The sequence below is a fragment of the Ornithodoros turicata genome, chromosome 9 (assembly GCF_037126465.1).
Source record: "Ornithodoros turicata isolate Travis chromosome 9, ASM3712646v1, whole genome shotgun sequence".
Taxonomy (NCBI): Eukaryota; Metazoa; Arthropoda; class Arachnida; order Ixodida; family Argasidae; genus Ornithodoros; species Ornithodoros turicata.
Genome location: NC_088209.1, coordinates 21,722,904 through 21,748,053, shown reverse-complemented (window position 1 = coordinate 21,748,053; position 25,150 = coordinate 21,722,904). Strand labels below are relative to the sequence as shown.

General features: G+C 45.7%; 1 protein-coding gene and 1 long non-coding RNA gene across 3 annotated transcripts in view; both read right to left on the bottom strand.

The window, feature by feature from the left end:
• The window catches only part of LOC135368330 (visual pigment-like receptor peropsin), a 118,771-nt gene that overhangs the window by 70,935 nt on the left and 22,686 nt on the right, over positions 1-25,150 (bottom strand). The gene's annotated exons all lie outside the window — the stretch shown is intronic.
• Positions 8,556-9,530, bottom strand: LOC135367804 (uncharacterized). Its single transcript, XR_010414522.1, has 2 exons — positions 9,456-9,530; positions 8,556-9,049 (listed from the first exon to the last, which is right to left on the bottom strand). It is a non-coding gene; the product is annotated as an uncharacterized LOC135367804 (long non-coding RNA).

The following is a 25,150-nucleotide window of genomic DNA, read 5'->3' as shown; positions in this document are numbered from 1 at the left end:
TAAACGACATGTTAAATAAATTACGTTTAACAAGAACGATGTGTGTATATTTTCTCCTGAAACTGAAGCATTATTTAATTCGTTTTTCGTTAAACAAAGCCATCGCATTCTGCTTCAAAACACTTTTCGCTAGAAGTGTTTTTTTCTTCTTGGATTCTTAAAGTCTTTTTAAAGAAAGGATTCGAAAGATTCGAGGTTCGTAAGATTCGTGGATTCTTAGAACCTTCCTTTGATTAGAATTCGGACTCGGATTCGACAAATTTTGAATTCGTCCCATCTCTACCAAAATTCTTATCACATTGACAAGACTAACCAATTACCATAACAACGCGTACTCTCCGACTCCTCTGGCCATTTTTTCGCCGGATAGTTACGATGCTGATGTTGACGTTGCCGCTATTCTGGCCTACTCTGGAATTTTGTCGCCCGCTTGTACTAACTCGGACTTGCAATAGTTGAATAAGGAAACGCCGCCCATGTGACATTAGTTGACATATAACGCAGACCATGTTGTGCAATGTGATGGACGAGATTGTGGGGGGCTGGAAATAGCTCCGTTATAACGCCGAGAGTGAAACACAATACGTGTCTGGGCTGACGCAGGCCACATTGCCCTCATTATTCCAAGGCCTAGCGAAGCTTTTTTTTTTTTTTTTTGTAGTGTTTGGTTTCTACAGCCCTCATTTGCTGATGGCGATAACGCCATCACTCCGAACCGCTCGAAACGCCAACTCGAAACAGCTTCGTGCAGTAAAAAAATGGGCTTCGTTATTTCGACATTTTTATCTAAGCACATGAGCGTGGGAGTGTTGTGCCAACGTGTAGTCTTTAAAACTGGAGTTGAAATGTAGGGTAATTATCGAAGAAAGGACGGCGAAATGCTAGGCACGAAGCCTTCAGTTGAACCCGGTGCCGTTCCTTTAATCTGCTCCGTTTCTTCCTGCTGTTTTGCTTCTCATTATAGTGGCTTGGAGTTGATAACTGTTGAATGTCGTTGTCTCAGTTCGCTCTGTACCAATCGGAAACTTCGAAGACTAATTAGAGAGTGTTCGTATACCGCCGATAAAACGTGATGGCACGGTACCGACAGGAACCATCGCAGTAAGTGTGGCTCAGAAGCTTACCGGTTGATTGGACGCGATAGATATGCAGGTTGTCCCACCGGAAAAGGGCCAGGGGCTAGAGAAAAAACGGACTGCTCTACACAAATGGAACCAACTGTACGTGCTTGGCAGTTGTGTGGTCTATCCAAATTTTTTTTTTTTCATCGCCCCTAGTCAATTAATCAGCGTCAATTAATTTTCTAATTCTTAATTATCGAAATATTTTTCTTTGCTACGCTACTGTTTGGCCACGTAGGTTCAGCAGACTGTTTCGAAATAGCCCCTCCATAATTTGAAGTACACACAGTGGGACGCGTCATGTTTCCAATATTAAAGTGAAGACCGCGCGACAGCCTGCGCGATCACCCGAGAAGAAAAAGCTGAAACATATTCTCCTCTGTCGTGTTCTGCGCTAGCTTTGCCCCAACGAAATCGTTCGGTCAAAAACTGTGGCTCCTTGGAGCAAACGTTTTACCCTTGCTCCGCCAATGGAACGCTCTACGCCTGGCCCGATTCTGCAAATGGCACAGTGTTTGCCCCTTCCCGCGGGAACAGAACTTTGATCCAACTCCGCTAATGGAATGAGCCATGAGTGTGAGATCAATTGATCTAACACGTCGCTTCTTATGGGTACATAGTAAATTAGCCCTAGTTATCCGATCTGCCTGGCGCTACACAGCAACGCATGCCGCGTGGGTGCAGATATCGACAAACAAACGGAAACGCGCCGGATACATATAACGACTAGAGAAAACGGTGTGTGTGTGTGCGTGTGTGCGTGTGTGCGTGTGTGCCTGTGTGTGTGCGTGTGCGTGTGTGTGTGTGTGTGTGTGTGTGTGTGTGTGTGTGTGTGTGTGTGTGTGTGTGTGTGTGTGTGTGTGTGTGTGTGTGTGTGTGTGTGTGTGTGTGTGCGTGTGTGTGTGTGTGTGTGTGTGTGTGTGTGTGCAATATTGGCCGAAGATTGGACCAATATTGGGCCGACATTCCCAGTATGTTGTGCTGCTTGTGTGTGTGTACGTGTGTGCGTGTGTTTACTTTTCTTGGGAATACGAAGTGACTATGAACGCATGACACACAAAATTTCAAACCCTAGAGCACTTGAACGTTGTAGCCAGTTGCGTCAACGTCGCAATAAGCATCGTTCCTGTGCGACAAGATCATTGGCGGACATTAAAGAGTTTTACGGAGCTGTTCTTGTCCGAACGAAACAGCCGACCCCATACGAAACGTACCGGATAAGCGCGCTGAAGTGACATTTATTGAATCGTATAAATCGTTCCTTCCGAAATCTTGTTCAGGTGGCGCCATTGTTCCCAAGCTGGAGTTTTTCCCTCCAGATTTGGAGGTTTCAGTGCCGCAGCCTAGTGGTAGGAATTTCAAAGAAGCATTCCACATTTTAAACAGGAAAATGCCAGTTTTTTGTACTTAAGCGGGGAAGCATCCCATGACATCGTCGAACTTAATTATTGTTGCAGTTTTTTCTTTTCCTTTCTTTCTTTTTCTTTTACGTTCTCAAGTTTTTCATGTCATCACTCTTAAAAATGAGGGGGGGGGGGTGTCGAGGTAGCTTGCCGTTGTTGGCCGCACTCAAGTGGGCATCGTCACGACTATAGCCAAAAAAAGGAAAAGAAAGTGGGAGAAAGGGGAGTTGAGGACTTCAAAGTGATGTAGAGGTAGGATGACCGGTACACTGTTAAAACAGAACTTCACCACATAGCACGCTCCTAGCCAACCATCATACCGAATGATATCATTCTGTGTCACGATTTGTTCAAAACAGGGGGGAGGCGCCTATCTGGGACAAGATAATCTGTCCCAGATAGGCGCCTCCTCCCATTTTCAACAAATCAATGCACAGAATGATATACATCGGAATGATGGTTGGCTAGGAGCGTGCTATGTGGTGAAGTTCTGTTTTAACAGTGTACTGATGGGACGGAAGCACACTGCAGGTGAGAGGTGCACTAGAGTGGTGCACTTATGCAGAAATGTTAATTGTCACAAAAAGGCGTACGCCTCCCGTTTTCCACAAATCATGTGAGAGAACGATGTCACTCGGGATGATGGTTGGCTTGGAGCGTGCCATGTGGGGAAGTTCATTTTTAAGAGTGTGCTTTCGGAAGAGCTTGAAGAGATAGCCGGTGGTGCGTTCACGGCACCGCACAGATGCAACACAGCGATATAAATAAAACAAAACGTCTCGGAGCAAGTGGGGGGTGAACGAAATCGCGCTTCCTACGACTCGCTCGCCGATTCGTAAAGCGCATGCGCGTCGCTCGAGCCTGCCGTTTCGTTCGGAGGAAATGGACTTCCTAAAACTCTCCTAACCTTTTGCGAGTTACGGTTCAATCAGAGAACACGTAGAGGCGAGCTACCCCCGTGACCACCTTCTATATTCTTCCTACCAATCTTCCTGCCCACTTTCTGTTCAAGCAACGCGACCTTGTTAGCCTATAATCTGTTTACTGCTCGATGGAACATGATCCCTTCCCAATCAAGCCCCGCAATCACAGGCGGGCCAGACGAGTCTCAGGTTTTCGTTCCCAATTGGGTCGTGAGTGACACATCACCCCCAAAGTTGTGCCGGACAAATGAATGTCAGAGAGGGTTATCAGTCTAACAGTGGCCCCGTTCACATGGGCGCGCTTGAAGCGAATCGAGCAGAGTTAGGGGGGGGGGGGGGGAGGCTATCCCGAAATGCCGCCGTTAGGAATCCACCGTTTCAAATCCCTTGTGTTCAAAATCCCAAACGGCGCTATAGCGTAGCGTTGCGCGCGTGCGCAGCTGTGGAGAGCCCCCTATCCGCGTGGTGAACTGCCAAAAGACTAACCTCACCTACCCAAATTCTAACCGTTACTGTTACGTTAATGTGGCCGCCATGCTTGGCCTAAAGGTCACCAAAACGTGGGTTTCTCACGACAGTGACACCTAGCGACGTCAATATCACGCAATGCTGCGAGGTTTTGCCAGTAATATATATTATTCAACACTATCATTCCGCCATTCTTCAAAGTTAAAGTCTTAATTTAGAAATCTAGGATTAATTTCTCATATTAGTCATTCGTAAATATGTTACTTCCCCCATGTCTGGCAGAGATGTCACATCCTTCCACCTCCTGTCGTCCTCAGTGTTCAGCCTCGATCGCTTCCCCTTTCTCACCCGTGGGGTGCGGCCCATGCGAACGGAAGCGTTCCAATCCCAATGTCAGCAGAGGGGCTGCAAAGTGACCTAAGACGTCAACGGAACATCCCTCGGACGTCTCAACAGGCTTTGATCGAACGCTGGCACACTAAGCACGACTAGCACGGCCCAGGTCAGGTAGCTCATGAGTGGAGTCTGTGCCTCATCGCCGTCCATCCCAGTCCACTATATTCCTTGCTTGCTATCTTGATTGCTTGATTGCGACCAGAAGGCGACCATTGTAGGGCACACTGTAATATTGCAGTGGATCCCCGGACATGTCGGTATCAGCGGCAACGAAGCAGCAGACAGAGCAGCATTGAACGCCCATCAGCACGCAGCTTTTTCCCCGATCATGATGTCGTCGGGCGACCGAAAACACCTCCTCTTGACTCTCACCGGTCCCAAGATGCAGGCTCAGTGGGAACACGACATAGCTCACTCCCTTCTCTCTGATGTAGACCCCACGCTTTCTCTCGTCCTTCCTCCGCGACTACCGCGCCCATTAACTGCTCTCTTCCACCGCATGAGGCTCAACGTTGCCTTTACACCTGCCTTTCAACATCGTCTCGGCTCCACCTCGTCTTCCCTCTGCCCCACTTGTGGAGTGCACGGCGACCTCAGCCACGTCATCCTGACTTGCGGGCAATACCACCACGAGCGTGCCCTAATGGAACTCTCTATGCAACGCATCGACAAGCGGCCGTTCAACCTAGCGAAGATCCTCGGTCCGTGGTCGAACGCTGCCCACCAGACGCAGGGCCTTCGTCTTCTGGCGGAGTACTTGTGCTCCACCGGTCTGGCGACGGCTCTTTGAAAGCCCCATCATCATCCCTTCATCCTCCCCCAACGCGAAATAGGGCAGTGTACCGCCTCAGCGGCGGTGAATCGCCCAGCCCATTACCATCCAATGTATGTGTGTGTGTGTGTGTGTGTGCTTGATTGCTATCTGCACAGTCTTCTGGTGGTATCGTACTCCCGACAGATCGTGTTGTTTAACCTGCTGTTCTGTCAAAGCCGTTGTGTCTGTTCCTGGCCAGGGCAGGGGATTGTTCGTTGCACAGTATGCATGAGCTAACAGAGAGAAATCCTTTGTAAGTTTGTAAACCCGATCTTCATGTGGTCGGCACAAACTCTGCATCGATGCCTACCAGTTGACCCTCACAGATAACTATGCCATTTCTCAACATTTCTTGACTTTTTTTTTTTTTTCACTTTTAATCGATGCACGTAGACCGTTATTATTGTACGTTTCATTTCATATTAGTATTTCTTCCCGTGTGAGTTTTATATAGTCTATCAATAATGTCAAATCATTACCCTTACGTAGACGTGTCGTATTTTACTTCTTGTGTTTCCCGCATATGGTGCCGCTTGGCCTTTGGGGCGTAACAATAAATAAATTAATTAATTTTGTAAAAAGTGATTACAGCTTGGGTGGAAGACGAGTACTCATTTGCCACATGCGCTGTGGCTGCTTCGGCCGACCCGGTTGACGGCACGCTATCACGCTATGCAAGAAGGTCCACCGTCTGTACAGTTCCCACGTTTCCTTCTCACACCTATTCTTCGTTGAGCGACCTCATTGGTCCATCTCCCAAATAAGGGGACTATGTCTTCAACATTTCAAGGTTGAGACGCACGTGATTTCTTCTATACCACCGGATTGCTGCCTGCTGAGTAGACAGGTATACCTTATCATCATCATCTCCTCCTCCTGCTTCTCCTCCTTCTTCTTCCCCACCTCCTTCTTATTCTTTGTTTATGCAGCAAGCAGTTCCATCACCACCGCCACCCTCCCCCCCCCCCCTCAGACTTCTACCCGTTCCCTTGTTCAGAGACAAACCGTAGTAGCGTAATTAGTTCTGCCACCGGTTTGGCCTTTGTCGTCACGAATTGACGACAACACCACTCATTCTCTTACAAGATCTAGGAAGGAGGGGACGTACATATCACGCTCCAGATGCACGCTCCAAACAGGCTATACGATCATTGTCCCTGTACAAGAAAGCGAGGTCCTTGCCGAACAACCTGTGGCTACTGGAAAGGAAAAATTTAATGAGGGAGCTGCTCTCATTGAGAATAGAGGCTTGCTGCTTCCTTCGAGGTGCATAAAATACGTCGTTTCCGGTTAAGATTAACATGATGTTTGTTTCGTCGTGTTTCACGACGTTCATCCAATTGTATTCTGTTAATTTACAGTGCACGGTGCTTTGGCAAGTACAGAAATACAGGCGCGTGCCCTGGGGAAGAAAAATCAACTTTGACGAACGCATGCCGTATTACTATCGAAGCTAATAAGTTGCTTTACCTTGTGATTCCCAGTGGGTTGCAAAACTGCTAGCGGCTGCAAGAAAGGTGTAAGCAATGTTTAGATGCAAATACTTTGGGTATATATTCGAAACAGAATATCGATACAAATGTATCGATACGTATATCAATATCCGCGAGAAAACGATTCTATAATTATCGATTTATATCCTCACGTTATCGATGTGTGTCGATACCCTCCCGAAGGAGAAGAAACTACCTCAAAACGCGTCGTCGTTTTTTTTTTTTTTTTTTTTTTAACTCTTTGGACCTTTAGCATCATGCAATCAACCACTTTTCAAATTTTTAAATAAACTAATTAAGTTACTTTCCTATACTTCTACCCCGGACTCAGTTATTCATCGTCCATATTTAGGGATACTTATCCACACATACAGTCACCCGCGACAACAATGTCGATCTTTTATCGATATTAGATAACACATCGATAACTGCATCGATAACTTCAGGTGGAAAAATATCGCTAACATCGATAGGAATACAGATATATCGGTCCACCCTAGTAAGCAGCCAAAAAAGAATAGCTAACAAATATTCCACGAAAACCCACGCAATTAATCATTCTAGGAATCACTCAAGAAAGCGTGGTGAATGCATCCCTCAAACGAGTGAGACTTCCAATTAAAATTAGTAAAAACAATTAAATCACAAGTTGTGTTTATTTCGATTTGCTGTTTCCGTTCTCTTCCTATATTAATCAAAAATACAATGATACAGACATTAGGTAAAAGCATATGCCAGCTCCTCGAACTTTCTAATTTCGAAAATTCACGTAACGTATTATCAGCAATAACGTATGTGTACGCTCTAAGTGCAGTGTCATCTAATCATCCATATACAGGGTGTTGCACGAGAGAGTAACCCCTAATTATTTAAAAAAAACGACAAAATATTTTTTATTTTTATAAAATACGAATATTTAAATATTCGACATTCGCTACCTGGACTGTATATACCGACGTATTTTCTAATTTCATTGAAGCTTACTTTTGTTATTTAATACGAGCCCGACGCCGATTCTTCTGACATCGCAACGAGGATGAACGCAATAAACTAAAAAAAAACGTTACCTTACCTTGGCAATTTTTTGGGTTCAAATGACTAATTAATGAGGTACACTCTAAAAACTGAACTTCACCGCATATCACGCTCCTAGCCAACCATCATATCGTTATCTGCTCTGATTTGTTGGAAACGGCGGGCGGCGTACGCCTTTTTTGTGTCAGTTATGTTGTTCATAATAGTCACAATAAATGCGTACGTCTCCCGTTTTCAACAAATTAGGGGACAAAACAATATCATTCGAGATGATGGCTGGCTAAGAGCGTGATATGCGGTGAAGTTCATTTTTAAGAGTCTAGCACGTTGTGTGCCAATTATTGCCACAAAGGATAGGGTTATCGCTTCTGGTTCGAAAAGAGAGGGAGGTGTCCGCCTTCTTGTGTCAATTATCATATATCCAAATTGACACAAAAAAGCGTCCGCCCCCCTCGCTTTCGAATCAGAAACGACAACCCTATCAATCCTTGCAATGTTCGGCGCGCATGCGTGCTATGCGGTCAAGTTCAGTTTTTAGAGTGTACACTGATAGACAACACTTGTTTGGGTAGCAAAAAGCATCACAAGTGTCGTGCAGAAGGTTCCCAATTTTTATCTCACGTAGATTTTTTTAGACAATTACGGGTCACTCTCATGCAGCACCCTGCATATAGATCGTTTACAGCAAACAGTTGCTTCAGGCGCTAATAGATGCATGGCGCCACACTAGCCCCGCCACTGCTTGCCTTCTGCGAGTGCCTGTGTGCCTTTGCATAAGTGAGTGCTTTCGAGCTTTTTCGCCGCTGTGCTACAGTCCTGTGCAAAATGTGGGAAGCAGAGGGAAGACTTGTTCCGTGATTGAGTGTAGAAACTCTGACAGATATCGAGCACGGAACGGAGTATAGTGTTCCTTGAAGTTTATTGACATTCAAAGGGCAGCCCTCAAAGTGGCGCCGCATTTCTGGGCGAGCCCCTAACTCTGCTGTAGGCGTTGACTGCTGCTTGTGAGAATAAACTTCCTCTATAGTAGCAGGGGTCACGTTCCTTGCTGTAGAACGGTTCCATGCACATGCCTTGTCAGTGCACGAAGCACTCGTGAGCCTCTTGTTTGTCGCCTCAACAACCTTGATGAGCAGCGCACAGGCATGACCGCACCTGCTGCTCAAACCCGCTTTACAGGTGCCTGTTGCCGTCAAAGTGGGCCCGGAGCGAATCTCTGTACACTGTTCACTGTTTGTACCGACCTGATGTCGGCTTTTAAAACGCATACACCATCGTTGCACTGGCACAGTACTATACCGACATGGCCACTGTGAAACAGGTTCGTCCCCACTGCAAATCCTCTGTAGTTCGGCGCAGTCTTCCTATATCTCGTTGATCGTGTAGTTGTAAACATCTGAAATCGACAACAAAACAACGAAACAATCAACAAAAGTACACAACAACACAAGTATTCTACTACATATACTACATAAGTACTACATATACTATATAAGTATGCGACAACAAAAGTATGCTACTTCATAACGAAAACATAACAGCCCTTACATGCATCATATCTTCCTCAAATAGCTGTACCTGCAACTATTGCGATAAAAAGCAAGGAATCACGACCTTACGATATTACATTACGAACGTATCGATAACGTAACGTATGCGCAACAAAAGTGGAAGAAGAAAAAAACGCCGAAATGTGTAGTAACTGGAGCATAGTGGGACCGACCATGTGGGACGCACGAGGGCGGAAATATCACTCTAAACCAAGCAAATGCAACTTAAATTGTATAACAAAGCGCACTCACCTGACTGTTGAAACTTCGACCAAAGCCTTGTGTCATCCTTCTATCCGGAATTCATTGGAAAATGTTTAAAATCGGGGAAACCGTTGCACCGCCGTACTGCGTGCGCCGTGCCAACAGGCAGCCGAAAGAGAAGGCAAGGAATGGCGCGCAAGGTCACGTGCGCTAAGATGGCGGCGTTTACAGCAGCACTATGGTGGCTAAAAGGGCACAAAATAGGCTCCACCTCTCGTTTTCAACAAATCGGGGGGCGAGAACGTTGTCATTCGGGATGATGGTTGGCTAGGAGCGTGCTATGTGGTGAAGTTCCTTTTAAGAGTGTACGGTACAAAAGTACGATGAATGACATGAATGGTACGGGCACTAAAGTGGAAAAATTTCCCTCCGCTCGCGGAATGAAAGACATTGTGGTCTTGACATCAATACAAAAGGAACGGGATTTATCCGTTGCGTCGTTCCTGACTTACGAGCGAAAGAAACCGCAGTTTACGCTTTCCCTGTCCCTCTCCTTCTCAAGTAGCGCTACAATGCGGAGCGGCCTGTCATTGGTCCCCTCCAACGATTTTCCCAATCATCGTAGGAGATCGTTTGAGGGGACCAATGACAGGACGTTTTGTATTGTTGCGCTTCTTGAGAAGAAGCGGGAGAGGGAGAGCGTAAATTGCGGTTTGTTTCGCTCGTAAGTCACGAACGACGTAACCGATGAATCGCGTTCCTTTTGTATTGCTATCAAGGTAACGGCACCTTTCATAAATAAAAATAAAACGATCGCTTCAACTAGATACGTTACGCAACAGGCGCCCTAACTGCTTATCTTTCATTCATAGACTTTATCACACGATAACGAATTCAGCCACATCCTTTCAGAAAAGCCTCATCGTTCATCATCACACCTAGTTGAGCCCCAAGGTCATGAAGCAAGCTACGCCTTCTGCCTGGCCGGCCACGTTTGATCTATTATGCGTTATAAATCGACTTTTGGAAATGCCCGTCTGCTGTCTAAAAGTTTAAAATTCAACCAGTTCGTGCTGCCATAACGACATATTTGAATTTATTCCTGCCACGGTTCATTAAACTTTCCAAACAATAACCTGCCAAACGAAATTGCACACGTCACAGAAATCAGCTCGTTCCGTAACATCGTTGTTAATGCTGTAAATACACTGAAACAATTGTGCTTCCGTTCCGATGCGACTCAGTTTTCGTATATACTGTATAACTTTCATTCATGTTTCATTCTTATCGTGTATATATTGAAACCACAGGTTTCGTAAATGTTGTATAACTTATACATTGATGTTTCTTATGTGCATTGTGACCACAGTCTTGGTCTATGCGGCAAATTAACTGGGTGGAAGGTGTTGTTTCGTGTTTTGGTTTTGTTGTTGTCCTGTGTGTCCTGTGCTGTCCTGAATGAAACACCTCACCCACACACACCCCGTGCTGACTGGGAGATTGTGGGTTCGAATCCTACCACCGGTTGTGCTGTCTGAGGTTTTTCCTGGGTTTTCCGAAGACTTTCCAGACGAATGTCGGCACAGCTCCCCCTGAAGTCGGCCCAGGACGCATACTAACTCTCCTGTCCCCCACTCCTTCCTGCTGTCCTCTCTCCATCTATCCTCATCTGTACGCCGCTCATAGCCACAGTTGCTTCGCGGCGCTAACACGAAAGTAAAAAAAAAACCCTTATGCAATGCTTTCGGGCCTTTCAGCGTCTTCATAAATAATATGAAATGAAATTCCGCGATAAATGTTTCCACTTTAGTGCCCTTTTAAAAAAAATCCAGGCGGGCAAAATTAATCCCCAGACCAACCACTACGGTTGTGGTGGTGCTAATGAAAGAGCTCGTCGTTGTGGGCATCACAGGGGTGGGCAACGTCACGAGCGGTAAACGCACGAGGCAACTTTTGCCAACTGAATCCGGCTCACGGAGCGCCAACTGATACGAGCTGAGCGTGAACGGAACGAAACCGAAGCGTTGCAACACCATGGAGCAGAATCTCCACGTCTCAGGACTTGCTATATTGTAGCCGGTAACACGCAGTATGGACTCGCAGCGTGCACATCTTGTCGCCTCCTGCCAAAGCAGATATTTTAAGTTGACGTCCTTATATTGAACAAGTTTAACGTTCTAAAGCGGTGATCTTTTTGAAACTTCCGATATTAAAATATCGACGTCCAAGTCCGCGCGACGGGCCATCTGCGTGTAAACCCAGGAGGCAGGGCGAAGAGAACAAAGGCCGAAAGAAGAAGACGAAAAAAAAAGCGTCACAGATGATTTTGTTAGGTGTTTGACATTTCCTGAGAAGCGTGTTTTCATTGGCGCACACCGTTCCTTCGGGTGACGTCACTTCCTCTCCTCCGACCAAACATCTATCCTTGGCAGAAACCGTCGCTTCGGTCGGTCGTCTATTGTTCGCTTAGTAGGTCACCGTTCCTTTCAGGCTGTGCTGCCATTCAGTTGGCCAAAGTGCTCTATGTGGTTGGCCCCTAACACCGGGATGCGAACCCGGGCACCTATCCTAGTCTCGACGTGACATGTCCAGCGCGCTAACCACTGAGCACGCGAGCTGCTACTGCGGCGTCACAAGGCGTCACTCATGAACAAAGTTGACTGGCGAATGTAGTGCCACGAATAATCGGCGAAGAAACGAAACGAAACTATGGCCGGCTACCCAGTGCCGTGTACGCCAAAGGGAATCTGGCCATTAGGAGGGGCCTAACAAAGAGGCTCGACCTGTCAATCAAACTTAGGCGCATTTCATTGGTTACTGTTTTCCATGGGAGCTGCCATGACACCAAATTTTCTCCAAGATGGAGGATTGTGCTTGGAACGGCGAAGCTGAGATTTGGTGACAAAAAATTTTCACAGACTACTTTTATTTCATACTGTGAGTAAACAGGGTGTTTCACGAGAATCCCCTGGCTGAATAATTCGTGAACAGGTGGCGCATCGAAGAAATTTCTTTTTGGTAAAGATCCTTGGGACATCGGCCATGAACTGGGTAGTGTGCGGCTCATTTGCATACGCTCACTAATTAAATAAACATGCTAACTTTTAGCTTTTACTACGCACGCTTACTTAACCTGTGTTTTACGAATCGGGACCTTCAGCGAAAAATATTTATAAAAAAAACGCATCGACACTCACTCATTTTTCTGAGTAATTAATTGGTTTCGGTTTACATATTTCTTGCGCGGAGCAGTGCACCAATGCGCTCTTTGAATCAGCTATTCGGCCGTCAATTCGTGTTCATCCGCCTGGTTGACACACGGGGTTGACGGAAGATAAGGAACAGCCGCAAGAGACGCTTTGGTATCCGTTCTCAAAGCGAGTGGTAAACAGCACTGGCGGTTCTGCCGTCTCGTAGGTGAGATAGCGTGCGCTTATCATAGATGCTGACGAATGCGTCTCGAGCGTTGTGAACTAGTGGGGTAAAATTAGCTACACCACATAGCACGCTCCAAACCAACCATCATCCCGAATGACAACGTTCTCGCTCGATTTGTTGAAAACGGCAGGCGGGGCCTTTTTCCGCCTTATATGTTCGGCATAACTGACAGTACAGAAAAAGCGTACGCCTCCCATTTTCCTCAAATCAATGGAGAGAACGTTGTCATTCGTGATGATGGTTGACTAGGAGCCTGCCATGTGGTGTAGCTAATTTTTAAGAGTGTACCCCACTAGTTCACAGCGCTCGTGGCGCATTCGTTATCACCCATGATAAGAGCACGCTATCTCACCTACGGAACGACAGAACCGCCAGCGCTGTTTACCAGTCGCTTTGAGAACGAATATCAAAGCGTTTCTTGCGGCTGTTCCTAATCTTCCGTCGCCCCCGTGCGTGAACCAGGGGGAACCAGGGGGATGAACACGAAATTGACAGCCGGATAGCGGATTCAAAGAACGCATCGGTGCACTGCTCCGCGCAAGAAATATGTAAACGAAACCAATTAATTACTCGGAAAAATCATCAAGTGTCGACGCGTTTTTCTTTTTTTTCTTTGAATACTTTTCGCTGAAGGTCCCGATGCGTAAGACAGAGGTTCCGCAAGCGTGCGAAGTAAAAGCTAAAAGTTAGCATGTTTATTTAATTAGTGAGTGTATGCAAACGAGCCGTTCACTGCTCAGTTCATGGCCGATGTCCCAAGGATCTTTACCAAACAGAAATTTCTTCGATAGCGCCACCTGTTCACGAGTTATTCATCCGGGGGATTTTCGTGAAACACCCTGTATATCCTCATGTACGCATCTGAAAAATCAGCTTCAACTTTCGCTCCGCCATCAATATTTACGCGAAAATGGGATGTTTCGTCGCTAACGCTAGGCCTAGTTAAGACCGTGATACCAAGAAAATAGCAAGAAGGACGACGCTTATACATAATATTTTGCATTATATAATTTCATTTTGTTTATACATACATCTTCGCTCGTTTTTGATTCGATCTATACTTACATTTCGTGATTTAAAACTTCGTACCGGCAGTCGTCTGCTACGAAGAAGCGGTTGTACCGCTCTCCTGGCCAATCCACTCCTGCCAGCAACCATTTCTGCAATAGACCTTTATAAAGAAATGACGTCATCGTGTTCGACAGCGCCACGAATTTGGTAGAGTTAAACTACGTTCAAAGCTATAGACCGAAAAGCGACCGAAAGCCACGGTCTCGAGGGGACTACGATGGTCTCTGAAAGGGACGCGACCTTCGGTCCTGCTTTTCTTTCAATAGGGGAACCCGCAGCTCTCCCCTTCCGATCTGTTTCGGTTTCAGTCTGTCTACCAACGTCACGATGACGTTTCTCGGGTAGAGGTTTATTCGGAGCCTTCCCAACACGCCTCTCTCCATGCAGATGGCGTTGATAAAAGTGGACGCAAAATCCGTCGTTTTGGTCTGTCACCAATGATAATTGTTTAAATCCGAAGCAAACGAGTTTCTCCAAAATGGTGGCACTCAGTAAATAAGGGAGTGCTATGCCCCTATATTTTCCGTCGGATCCTTTCTCTCCTCGTGTTTTGTTTCTCGAAACGGGGTAAAAGCCCGTTCCAGTGTTCTTTACGCTATTTTTAGGACAGCCTGCGACACAACGCGTGCATTCCTCCCAGACTTCGCAAAATAGATCGAGTGAACAGCGCGACGAAGATATATAAATTCTATTTCTCGGAGCTTCGTGCGAGAACTGCGAGTATACCGGCACGCATTTCTGCTCAGCCGCCTAGCGGTGACATCTGGACACACACCGTACAATCGGCTTATTGACACTTCGAAGGCTATGCTGCAATGCGAAACTTTATTATCGCAGGTGTTTGCGCAGCTTGCTGGTTGGTGAGCATTTCAACTATAGCCCAAGCAACACGATGTAGGTGACAGGCAGCTTATGTTAACGACGTAGATTAACAGATATACATAGATAATACATGTGGCAGAGAACACTTAACATTTTTAACGTGCTAACAAAATTATGTACCAAATTGCGGTAAAAGTACTCGGTGCGACGTCTGGTGGGAAATATAATACACGATTCGTCAGGCAACAGTGGTCTATGTTCCCGAAATTGCTGCGGCCGACACCTAGCCGTCTTTTTTTAGTTTTTGACTCAGTCTTACGCGTTCTGGCTAGTCGAGTTATGGTAGTTACCACAAGAGGGGCGTACGACCCCTCGCGTTGAACATCTCCGGGGTGAAAACGGTATCATAGTGCGCAATGTTGGACTTCACCTGGTGAAATTCTATTTCTATATAGCGTAAGGCTATCAAGGCACGAATTTTAGCGTCGCGAGAACTCGCAAAATCTAGTGTCCGCGAAATTGATTCACCCCGGTTTGATTCGCGAAAGGTTGAAGCCGCGAAATTGAGGAGTTTTACACTGCATCCAATAGCACGATATGATTACCACACTGAGATACTCCCTGCGTGCGACGGATGTGTTTGTTTTCGAATGAAGGTGTGTTGGAGGAAATGTATTGAACGTCCACTATTACACTATTTAGAATTCATTACGTTGAGAAATGCACAAGCACAAACACACAAGCTGCTATGTACATATGACTGCGTACTTAGGCTATGAACATATGATGGGGGTTATCTATACATTTATGGGGGCGCACCAGCGATACTAACATACGCACTAACGTAGTATTATTCGTACGTGGTCAACGAATGATAAAGTATACGATATTTATCCCGCGACGTAGAAAACAGTCCGCAGACAATATTTTGTGTTCCTCAACGATTTTTTTTTTGCGTTAGCGCCGCGAAGCAACTGTGGCTATAAGCGACGTACAGATGTGGACAGATGGAGAGAGGACAGCAGGAAGGAGTGGGGAAGAGGAGGTTAGTAATGCGTCCTGGGCCCACTTCAGGAAGAACTGTACCGACATTCCTCTGGAAAGTCTTCGGGAGAATCCAGGGAAAACCTGAGACAGCACAGCCGGTGGTAGGATTCGAACCCACCACCTCCCAGTCTTCAGCACGACCATGGCTATACCAGCAACGAGCGGAACGCCTTAGCCCGCTCGGCTATGCCGCTGGTCCCCAAACGATGTGAGGAGTGCTTAAAAATCATGTCGAGAATTTTAAGCTTACAGATTTGTTTTCGTAAACTATGAAAGATTATAGATTAGATTAGAAGTAGATAAGAATACCGTTCTTTCCTATATGTTTATAAAAAAAATCTTTATTCAGCCATTTTCTTGAGCTGTCTGTGCACACGGTGACGCTTCGAAATTGATCCTGAAAGGCACCTTTGCACCTGTAAGTTGTAACAGCTGAAGCGCATATGTTACGTTTGCAAAAATCGCAGCAAAATAAATACTGTAACAAAGACACTGCGTCTACGAAACCATATGCGCGGAAATCCGGACACACACGACGCGAAGCAGGCGATATTAGGTCATTGGAAATGTTAAGAAGGCAGCGTTTTCATGATTTTCTCAAGTCGCAGTAGTGGATGTGTAGTGGATGTCAGGCATAGGGCTTGACGGGCGATGGGAGCACCACTTTCTCGACGCCAGGAACATGACCTAAAGTAGCACAGAAGCCGTTTTTAACACCCCGTTTTTTTTTCTCTACAAAACTGTTAAGTACTGTAGTAAGATGCACCATGAGAAGTAATTCACACCACAGAGTCATAATTATCGCAGAAATTGAATTTAAAGTACGCCGCAAAAACCGACCATGCGCAACGGTGGTGGAGAACAGTACCAGCTTGTGATCTGCCTGCCATCTCGCGCTGACGCTACAGTGTCCGCGCTCGCTGATTGGTTCAGCGAAATGACCGCTACTTAGCTGTCGGCTCTACTCGGCTGTTCGGGGCTCTGAAAAAGCCTTGCTCCTGGCTCAGTTGTGATTCAAACCGCCTCTTCTGCCCCCAGTTCCCCTGGGGAACTGGTTTACGGCGGCAAAGGGACAGGGCGCTGACCCCCACTGACCAGCAAACCAGAACGCGTGGCCCCTGTAACATCATCGGAGATGTGGTATCACGCTTCTCCTCATCGTTATACCCGGAGAGTGGCGAGTTAAGGGTGAACAGGCGGAGCTATGTTTATGTGAGTATTTTTCTGGGAAACAAATTGCACACATTAAAACCTTCCGTGCTATTCGGTAAATTGACACACACACACACACTTTCATCGGACGCCTTAATCTGAAATTGTTTTTGGATTGCCCTTTGTACTCCTTTAAAAGTTCACGGCACCTGAGGAACCGCAATAAACTCACGAAACGCAGTTAAAATAAGGTTAAAATGTGTGCAGGTTTTAACCCTATTGAACTGTATAACACTTCTAGCGGGCCATGTCTTCAGCTACAAAACGCATGTCTGAACAGGAACATCGTACGAGAATGTGTTGACAGGCAAAGCTTCTTATCTGCAAAACATGCGCCGCCTTCGTAAACGCGCAGACGAACCGAAACACCACTGCCGCACTTTTTCCAAGGAAGCAGGCATATAGTATCTGCGCTGCTGATGACATACTTCGATCGAGGGGGAACTTGGCAATCCATTTGGCTATCAGATAAACCGAAAGGGGGAGATACTCACCACCAGAGATGGAATTCAGTCGCAAATCCCCGCTAGAAGATCCAACCTCAGCAAGCTTTTTCGAATCATTCGAAACGAAGTTCGTTTCGCAATTCTCTTCGAACCGCGACATGTTCTTGACATTACTAATGGAACGCGCAGAGCAGGTCGTTGTCGGGAGGGCTGAACTTCTCCCAAAAGATCCATCGATCTAGATAGCATGCATCGTTGATTGAAAAGGGATTTGTCCCGCGCTATATCTCGCTTTTTCGGTAAAAAAGGAAAAGGACAGATAAAAGGGGAAAGGTCAGCCATGTGGCACGCCGGATTGCTATTCCCCAAACAAACAAAAAAACATAAAAATAAAAATAAATGGAAAAGAAACCCGGCTCACAGGGAGCCCAGGTCAGACTTGTACAAAATACTGCGCAAAAGTATTTAAAATAAGATACTAAATACTCTACGGAAAAAGTATTTAAAATAGAGTACAAAATACCCAAAACTGAAAGTAATTTGAGTAGAGTACTAAATACTCTAAGAAGTAGTTAAGATACTCTTTAAAGTACTTTAGTATTAGCAGTAAGTGAAACGCGTATTCTGAACGGGGCCTTACAAATGAAAGGAATAAACTTCATCAGCCATGCATATCTTTCATTTGCAACGTCTTGGTGTCAAGTAATGCTTGGTGAACTTTGGTGAACCCAAGTAAACTTTGTTGATATGTTCTGACCCAAAACTTCGTAATCCCTCCTGTATGTCGGTTCGGGTCTTTCAACCTCTGGCACGTGTTTATTGCTTTGATGACCAAGGAAATAAATGCCGGGATTATCTTGTACCTAATCCCATGGTGATTCACCTGGCAATATGAATAGGAACGGTTTTCGGACGAAGTGGGCTATTGACAAGCAAGGCCAGGCTTGGGATCAGCCTATTGTACAAGAGGATAAATGACAGATTCGCGAATTCCCGAAAAAAAGAAAAAGAAGAAAAAGGGGGTTAAATTCCAGTGAGCTGAAAATCTCGGCACGGCGGGAAGCGTGCTGGATATGGCTTGACGAGGAAGGAAAGTATTTTGAGTACTGAGTAGCAAATACCGAAAAAAAGTATTTTAAATACATTAAAAATACTTGTCGCAAAAAGTATTGAGTAGAGTACCAAAATACCGGAAAAAGTATTTAAAATACTGTATTTTGAGTACGTACTCAAGATACGTACAAGTCTGGCCCAGGTGGCCCGTATCACGAGAAAGCGGAGCACCGCATTTGTGACACTCTACTGGCTAGCTCGCTGCACGGGGCCAAGGAGTGTTGCGAGGGAAACACCCGTGCACCCAAGCTCTGAGAGGCGTTGCCAGAGCACAGTCCGATGATGAAGGTGACGCTGAGAGTGGAGGCGCTGATGGGAGATATCGTCTTCTACGGCACAGCAGGGGCAAGTGGAAGATGGGACGAGATGAGCGACGTTAGCTGCCTTGCAAGAGCGAGAAATATATGCGTTAGAAATCTTACGAAGACGACGAACAAGAACGCAAGACACAAGCAGTTGTTGCGCGTGTTTTGAATATCGTTCATTCGATGTTCAGTCGGACGCTTAGCCGGTCGATTTGTCGGGATTAAACGTTGCCCTTTTCTCTCAGACTTCTGGTCGTCTTCCTTACAATATGTTTGAAACGTATCGATGCAACTCGAAACAGACCAGGACGGACATGAACAGAGTTACCAGTCCTACACCAGCATTACAAACTTTACTCTTAGCGTGTCCATCCTCGTGTGTTTCACGTTGCTTCGACATGTTTCGAGTCAACCAAGACCTACCCTCCAGAGCATCTCATGCCAATAGTGCTGGGATGCTTCTTGGGAAAACTCAGCCTCTGAGAAACGTCGTCTTTGATCGCTTTGTTTTCCGGCGACGCGAGCGAAGGGAAAAACTTCATCGTCTTCCGTGCTTTTCTCGTCGGTCGACGCGGCTTTTGTTGGACAACCGTGTCCTGTTCCTCACACCGTGTATTCACACGAGCAACATCATCACGGAATATTCTAGTGGAAGAAAAAGCGAAAAGACTGCTGACGGAGCCGAAGTTCCGTCCCGTGTTATGTTGAGCACTCACACGGTGCCGGAATATCGGGAGCGTCGTATACTTAGCAGACGACACTTAGCAGATGACGCCGTCAGCGTCTTTTCGTGTCCTCTGCTACGGAATATCTTGTGGCTGTGTCGCAGGATATTCCCCACGGTTAGTAGTGTACGTGAAGACAGGACGTTGATTGCGCGATCACGTGGCAGCAAAAAGCTATGACGTTTTTCGCATCTTCCGCATTAGCATTGTGGGACAGTCGCTGTGCTCGTCTTCTGTTTTCCTTTCTTTGTCTTCCTTATATATCACCATTTTCTCTACACCCAAGTCATCGAATAGTGCGTGATTCGCGCCATGCATGCTCCTCAATATCGGCTCCCTGATTCTTCTTAGCTCCCTTATTCTTCACCATTTTGCTTCAGTGTGAGCAATGCGCGTTGCATGGTAAATCTCGATGAAAAACGTGCTGCCACCGATTCAATCCCCTTCCTCCTTTTCTTCCTTGATCTATGGCGCCGGGCGAAAGCAGTGCACATACGTTTTTTCGGAGGCTGCGGTCACAACGCCAATGACAAGTAAACGTTGACGTGGGCAACACGGTGGAAACTGAGACTGGAACACACAAGTAGACGAGCACAATACAAGCCTCAATGTCTTAGTGCCTTAAACCTTCAATGCCTTAACAGTGGTTCTCAAATGGGGAGTCCAAAAAGGCACTTCCTGGGGTCCGCGAGGTCCTCACTTGTCCGTGAGCTCATCATACACCTGCGTGCGCACCTGCCGAATGCAGACGCAGGTATATGACACTTCGTATGAGTAACATCGCTCCGCACTTCAGAGCACTGGTAACAAAAATAATGCAGATGGATACACCCTTAAAAATGAGGGGGGGGGGCATGGCAGGATCGGCTCGCCGATGTTGGCCCTTAAAAAATGAGTTTCACCACATAGCACGCTTCTAGCCAACCATCATACCGAATGACAACATTCTCGCCCCTGATGTGTTGAAAACGGGGGCGTACGCCTTTTTTTTGTGACAATTATGAACAGCATAAGTGTCACAAGAAAGGCGTACGAATCCCCGTTTTCAACAAATCAGGGCAGATAACGATATCATTCGAGATGATGGTTGGCTAGGAGCGTGCTATGCGGTGAAGTTCATTTTTAAGAGTGTATAGGCAAAGCATTCCTTCATTGCTACTTGCGCAATAAAAGTACTAAATTATCTCAGTTTTGAAGCAACAGCTACGTAGTTTGTGCTCGTACCTGTTGCCCTCTTCTGCGTGTGGACCTTCAAGGGGCCTCCGATCCCCCCCCCCCCAAAAAAAAAAGAAAAACACTCCACTCAGTACAGAAGGGAAATCGACACATGCACGGCTGAGAATCACTGCTGTAAGAGGTGCGAGGTTCATATCCCGCCGCTGTCCGACTCGTTCGACGACTGAAATATTTCTACTGTTGACATGGCCGGCCGGGAAAACAGAACTACGTAATGGAAGATGGCAGTAACATTTCCTAGCCTCAGAGGTGCGTGGGCCGTCTTTCCTCCAGAGTCTTATGCAAACAGCCGGAGGGTGAAGCATCGTCACTTGAAAGCGTGGGCAAATAGATAGAAGACACGTTCGCTAATCAAATTGCAAAAGTATTAGGGAGGCGAAAACAGAAAACCACGTCGCGAGGCTGGGGCGGATGGGTCGTCGCTTGATGTACACTGTTCAAACAGGTGGTGGTGGTGGTGGTGGTGACGAAAACCGGCTTGCCGTTGTTGGCCTCACGAATGCGGGCTGCGTCACGACTGTAACCAGGATGAGATGATATGGTGTGATAACAGATGAAGGAATGATGACGGCCGAAAGTTAAGATCTACGCTCTTAAAAATGAACTTCACCACATAGCACGCTCCTAGCCAACCATCACCCCGAATGACAACGTTCTCGCCTTAGATTTGTTGAAAACGGGAGAAGGAGCCTATTTTGTGCCGTGCATAATGGCCACAAAATAGGCTCCTCCTCCCGTTTTCAGCAAATCAGGGGCGAGAACGTTGTCATTCGGGATGATGGTTGGCTACGAGCGTGCTATGTGGTGAAGTTCATTTCTAAGAGTGTAGGGCAGTCACTGCCAGAGTTGATGAGAAGTCCGAGCAGTACTCATAGCCTTTGAGCGAGGCCAGATTTCCTGGAGAAGCAGACGAGGCTGCGAATTTTATGGAGTGTCTTTCCGTGAAAGAGCCTCTGGGATATGTAGGACATCATCCACCGTGCAATTCCTGCAATGGCCAAGGTATTTCTCACGCATCACACTCTTAGAAATGAACTTCACCACATAGCACGCTCCTAGCCAACCGTCCCCCCGAATGACAACGTTCTCGCCCCAGATTTGTTGAAAACAGGAGGAAGAGCCTATTTTGTGCCGTGCATAATGGCACAAAATAGGCCCCTCCTCTCGTTTTCAACAAATCAGGGGCGAGAACGTTGTCATTCGGGATGATGGTTGGCTAGGAGCGTGCTATGTGGTGAAGTTCATTTCTAAGAGTGTAGTCAACCATCATATCGAATGATATTTTATCTTCCCCGATTTGCTGAAAATACGAGGCGTACACCTTTTTTGTGACACTTGTGCTGTTCATAATTGTCACAAAAAAGGCGTACGCCTTCAACGGGCAGCTAACGATATCATTCAAGATTATGGTTGGCTAGGAGCGTGCTATACGGTGAAGCTCATTTCTAAGAGTGAGGTGGTTAAAACAGAATGACATAGTTCTCTCCTATGATTTGCTGAAAACGAAACGGCAAACTTAATGGATTAAGCGGAACGGTCGTAACTTCACCTCCTAACCAACCATCATCTCGAATGACATCGTTCTCGCCTCGGATTTGTGGATTTGAAAAAGGAACAAAAAGGAATAAGATACAGACGCGCACAGTCTGCTCTAATGCGGTTCGAAAAATACTTTCGGATCGCCATTGCCTTACATTTCTTCTTCTTTTTCCTTTTTTTTTTCTTTTTACGCAGCACGAACAAATGACTTTCTGTTCAATGACATTCGCTGGCAATGACAGCCAATCTCCCGTTGCGAAAGCGACATAAGCCTGAGTGGTAATAAAGTTTTCAGGAGATCGATATTACCTACTCTACTTGGCACCTGTAGGATCTGATATCATCAACGTGCTTGAAATCCGAGAGAGAAAGAGAAAAGAGAAAACTAGCTCCTTATTCTCCAAATCCAAAGTCGAAATAAATGAGACTATAGAAAGAAATAATGAAAGTTCAAATTTTCTGACCGCATTTGAAAGCAATTTTGGAGAATTGGACGGCCTTGTCGGCGGAGCTATTTACTTCAATTGCATAGATAGTTGGTCATTTTATTTCTATGAACCAATTATGATAATCGAATATGTTACACGCGATGGATAGCACGGCTTCACCACTAATCACACGTGTACAGAGCTACTTTCTTTAGAAGGACTGCATTACAGGTTTAAGCAGACTCAAACAAACGTACAAAACAATACGTGTGTCGCGATATTCGTTACATAAAATGTGTCGTATTTCGAACAGTATTAAACTTACGCGTAATAAGTGATTCCCTGTTGAAAATTATCCACCTTTTTGGCATTAACAAATCACAACAGTTAACAACACAATGCACTATAGGAACACGTACACTCTAAGAAAAAAAAGGCGTGAAAAGGTGGTAACTTCTATAGCTACCACCTATAGGTCAACATAGCATCTGATAAAGGGGGGGGGGGATATGTTTATCGAAAAAAAAAGCGAGGAAAGGTGGGAAAGGGTGTAAAAGGGTGGTATATTATCATATATACACATTGTTACAAAAGGCGCACGCACGCCTCACTCTAACCCTATCATTCGTAGGTAGCAGGTAGAACCTTGCAACCTTTTAGGCACAACATATGCGACAGCTATTACCTCCTAAAAGGTGTAACTGCTCCACCCTTTTTTCTAAGAGCGTACACTCTTAAAAATGAACTTCACCACATAGCACGCTCCTAGCCAACCATCACCCCGAATGACAACGTTCTCGCCCCTGATTTGTTGCAAACGGGAGGAGGAGCCTATTTTGTGCCGTGCATAATGGCACAAAATAGGCTCCTCCTCCCGTTTTCAACAAATCTAGGGCGAAAATAGTTCATTTTTAAGAGTGTAGGAGTAGATTTTCCTCCCCAACCCCACTAGTTTCTTCTCCGGCATATCTGCAATTTCCTTATTTTATCCGCTCCGGTTCTCATCTCCCAACTATTTCGCCGCTTTTCGAATAACTCGCCATAATGACAGGAAAAAGGGAGGGGCTTCACTCTAACCTATACGTCTAGTCTGCACAAGAACATCTATATTCATTCCTCGTGATCTTCTTCTATCTAACTACCGCGTTTCATCCACCAACAAAGCCCCTCAAGGACTAAAGGTTATTGCGTATGGATTTTTCTATGCAATTATCATTCGGTGCAGAACTTTTATAAAGAGAAGCAGCTATCAGAGCAGCATCAATGCCGTTCTTGCAGCGGCGTTATATGGATCGGCGGACGTTTTGTCGTGGAGAGTATGCATGCAACTACCAGATGACTAATTACCTAAAATTCGTTAATTAACTTCTTCATTAGAGGCTTTCCGGGAGATACGAGATGGCAGAACTGGAGCTAGTCCTTATTTATGTATAGCCACCGTATTTTTCAAAACATCTTCAAATGAGCCAGTGCGTTCAAATATTCATCGCCCAATTTTGCAACGCAAAAGACGTGCGCCTCGAGCACGCCAATTTAAGGGGCACGCCAATTTAGAGCAATGAGAACGCCAATTTCACGTCGGAGGGCTTTGGACAAGGCTTGTACGTATACATTGAGTAGCGTACTGAAAATAGTGTATTTTAAATACTTTTGTTGACGTTTTATCGTCTTATGCAGTACTTTATTCGGAACGGTATATTCGTGCTCTATTTCAAATACTTCTTTCAGCATTTTCTAGTGCATAATCAAATTACTTTTCGCTTGTCGGTGTGTCTTCATAGCATGTTAAGTTTCATAACGGGGTACACTCGCTCACGTGGTCGTTTTCTTATTTCCAATGCATTGTGGAGAAGAACAACGACTTATTGACCATATACATTATTTTGCAAAAGAAGAGAGAAAGTTGACTGACGAACATTGTGACTCTACGACGAGCTAACAGCGTCTACGCTTAATACTAAGAAAAACGGCAATCAGTTTCGTGGCAAATACTCAACTACCTTAAATGTAACTGACGTACTTTCTTATGCACTTGCTACCGTACTCTAATTACTTTATTTTCCAAGTATCTGTACTGTTCTCCGTTCACCACTTAGTGTGCCGGAATCACACAGTAGTTACACGGTCAGTAGTTTGAGGACGTCATATTTCTGTAAAAAAAGTGAGGTTTGCTTGACCATTTTCAAAGTTCAATTGAAAAAAATTAATTTCCCTCAATAAAAAATTGTCCAAAGCCTTCCTAAATGGCGGCAAAAGTTTCCAGAAGGTAATTGCTGAGAGTCCCACAATCCTCCAGGAAGCACGTCGCCAGTTAGAATTTTTTATCACTTTACGACGTAACTAGAACGACGATCATTCAAG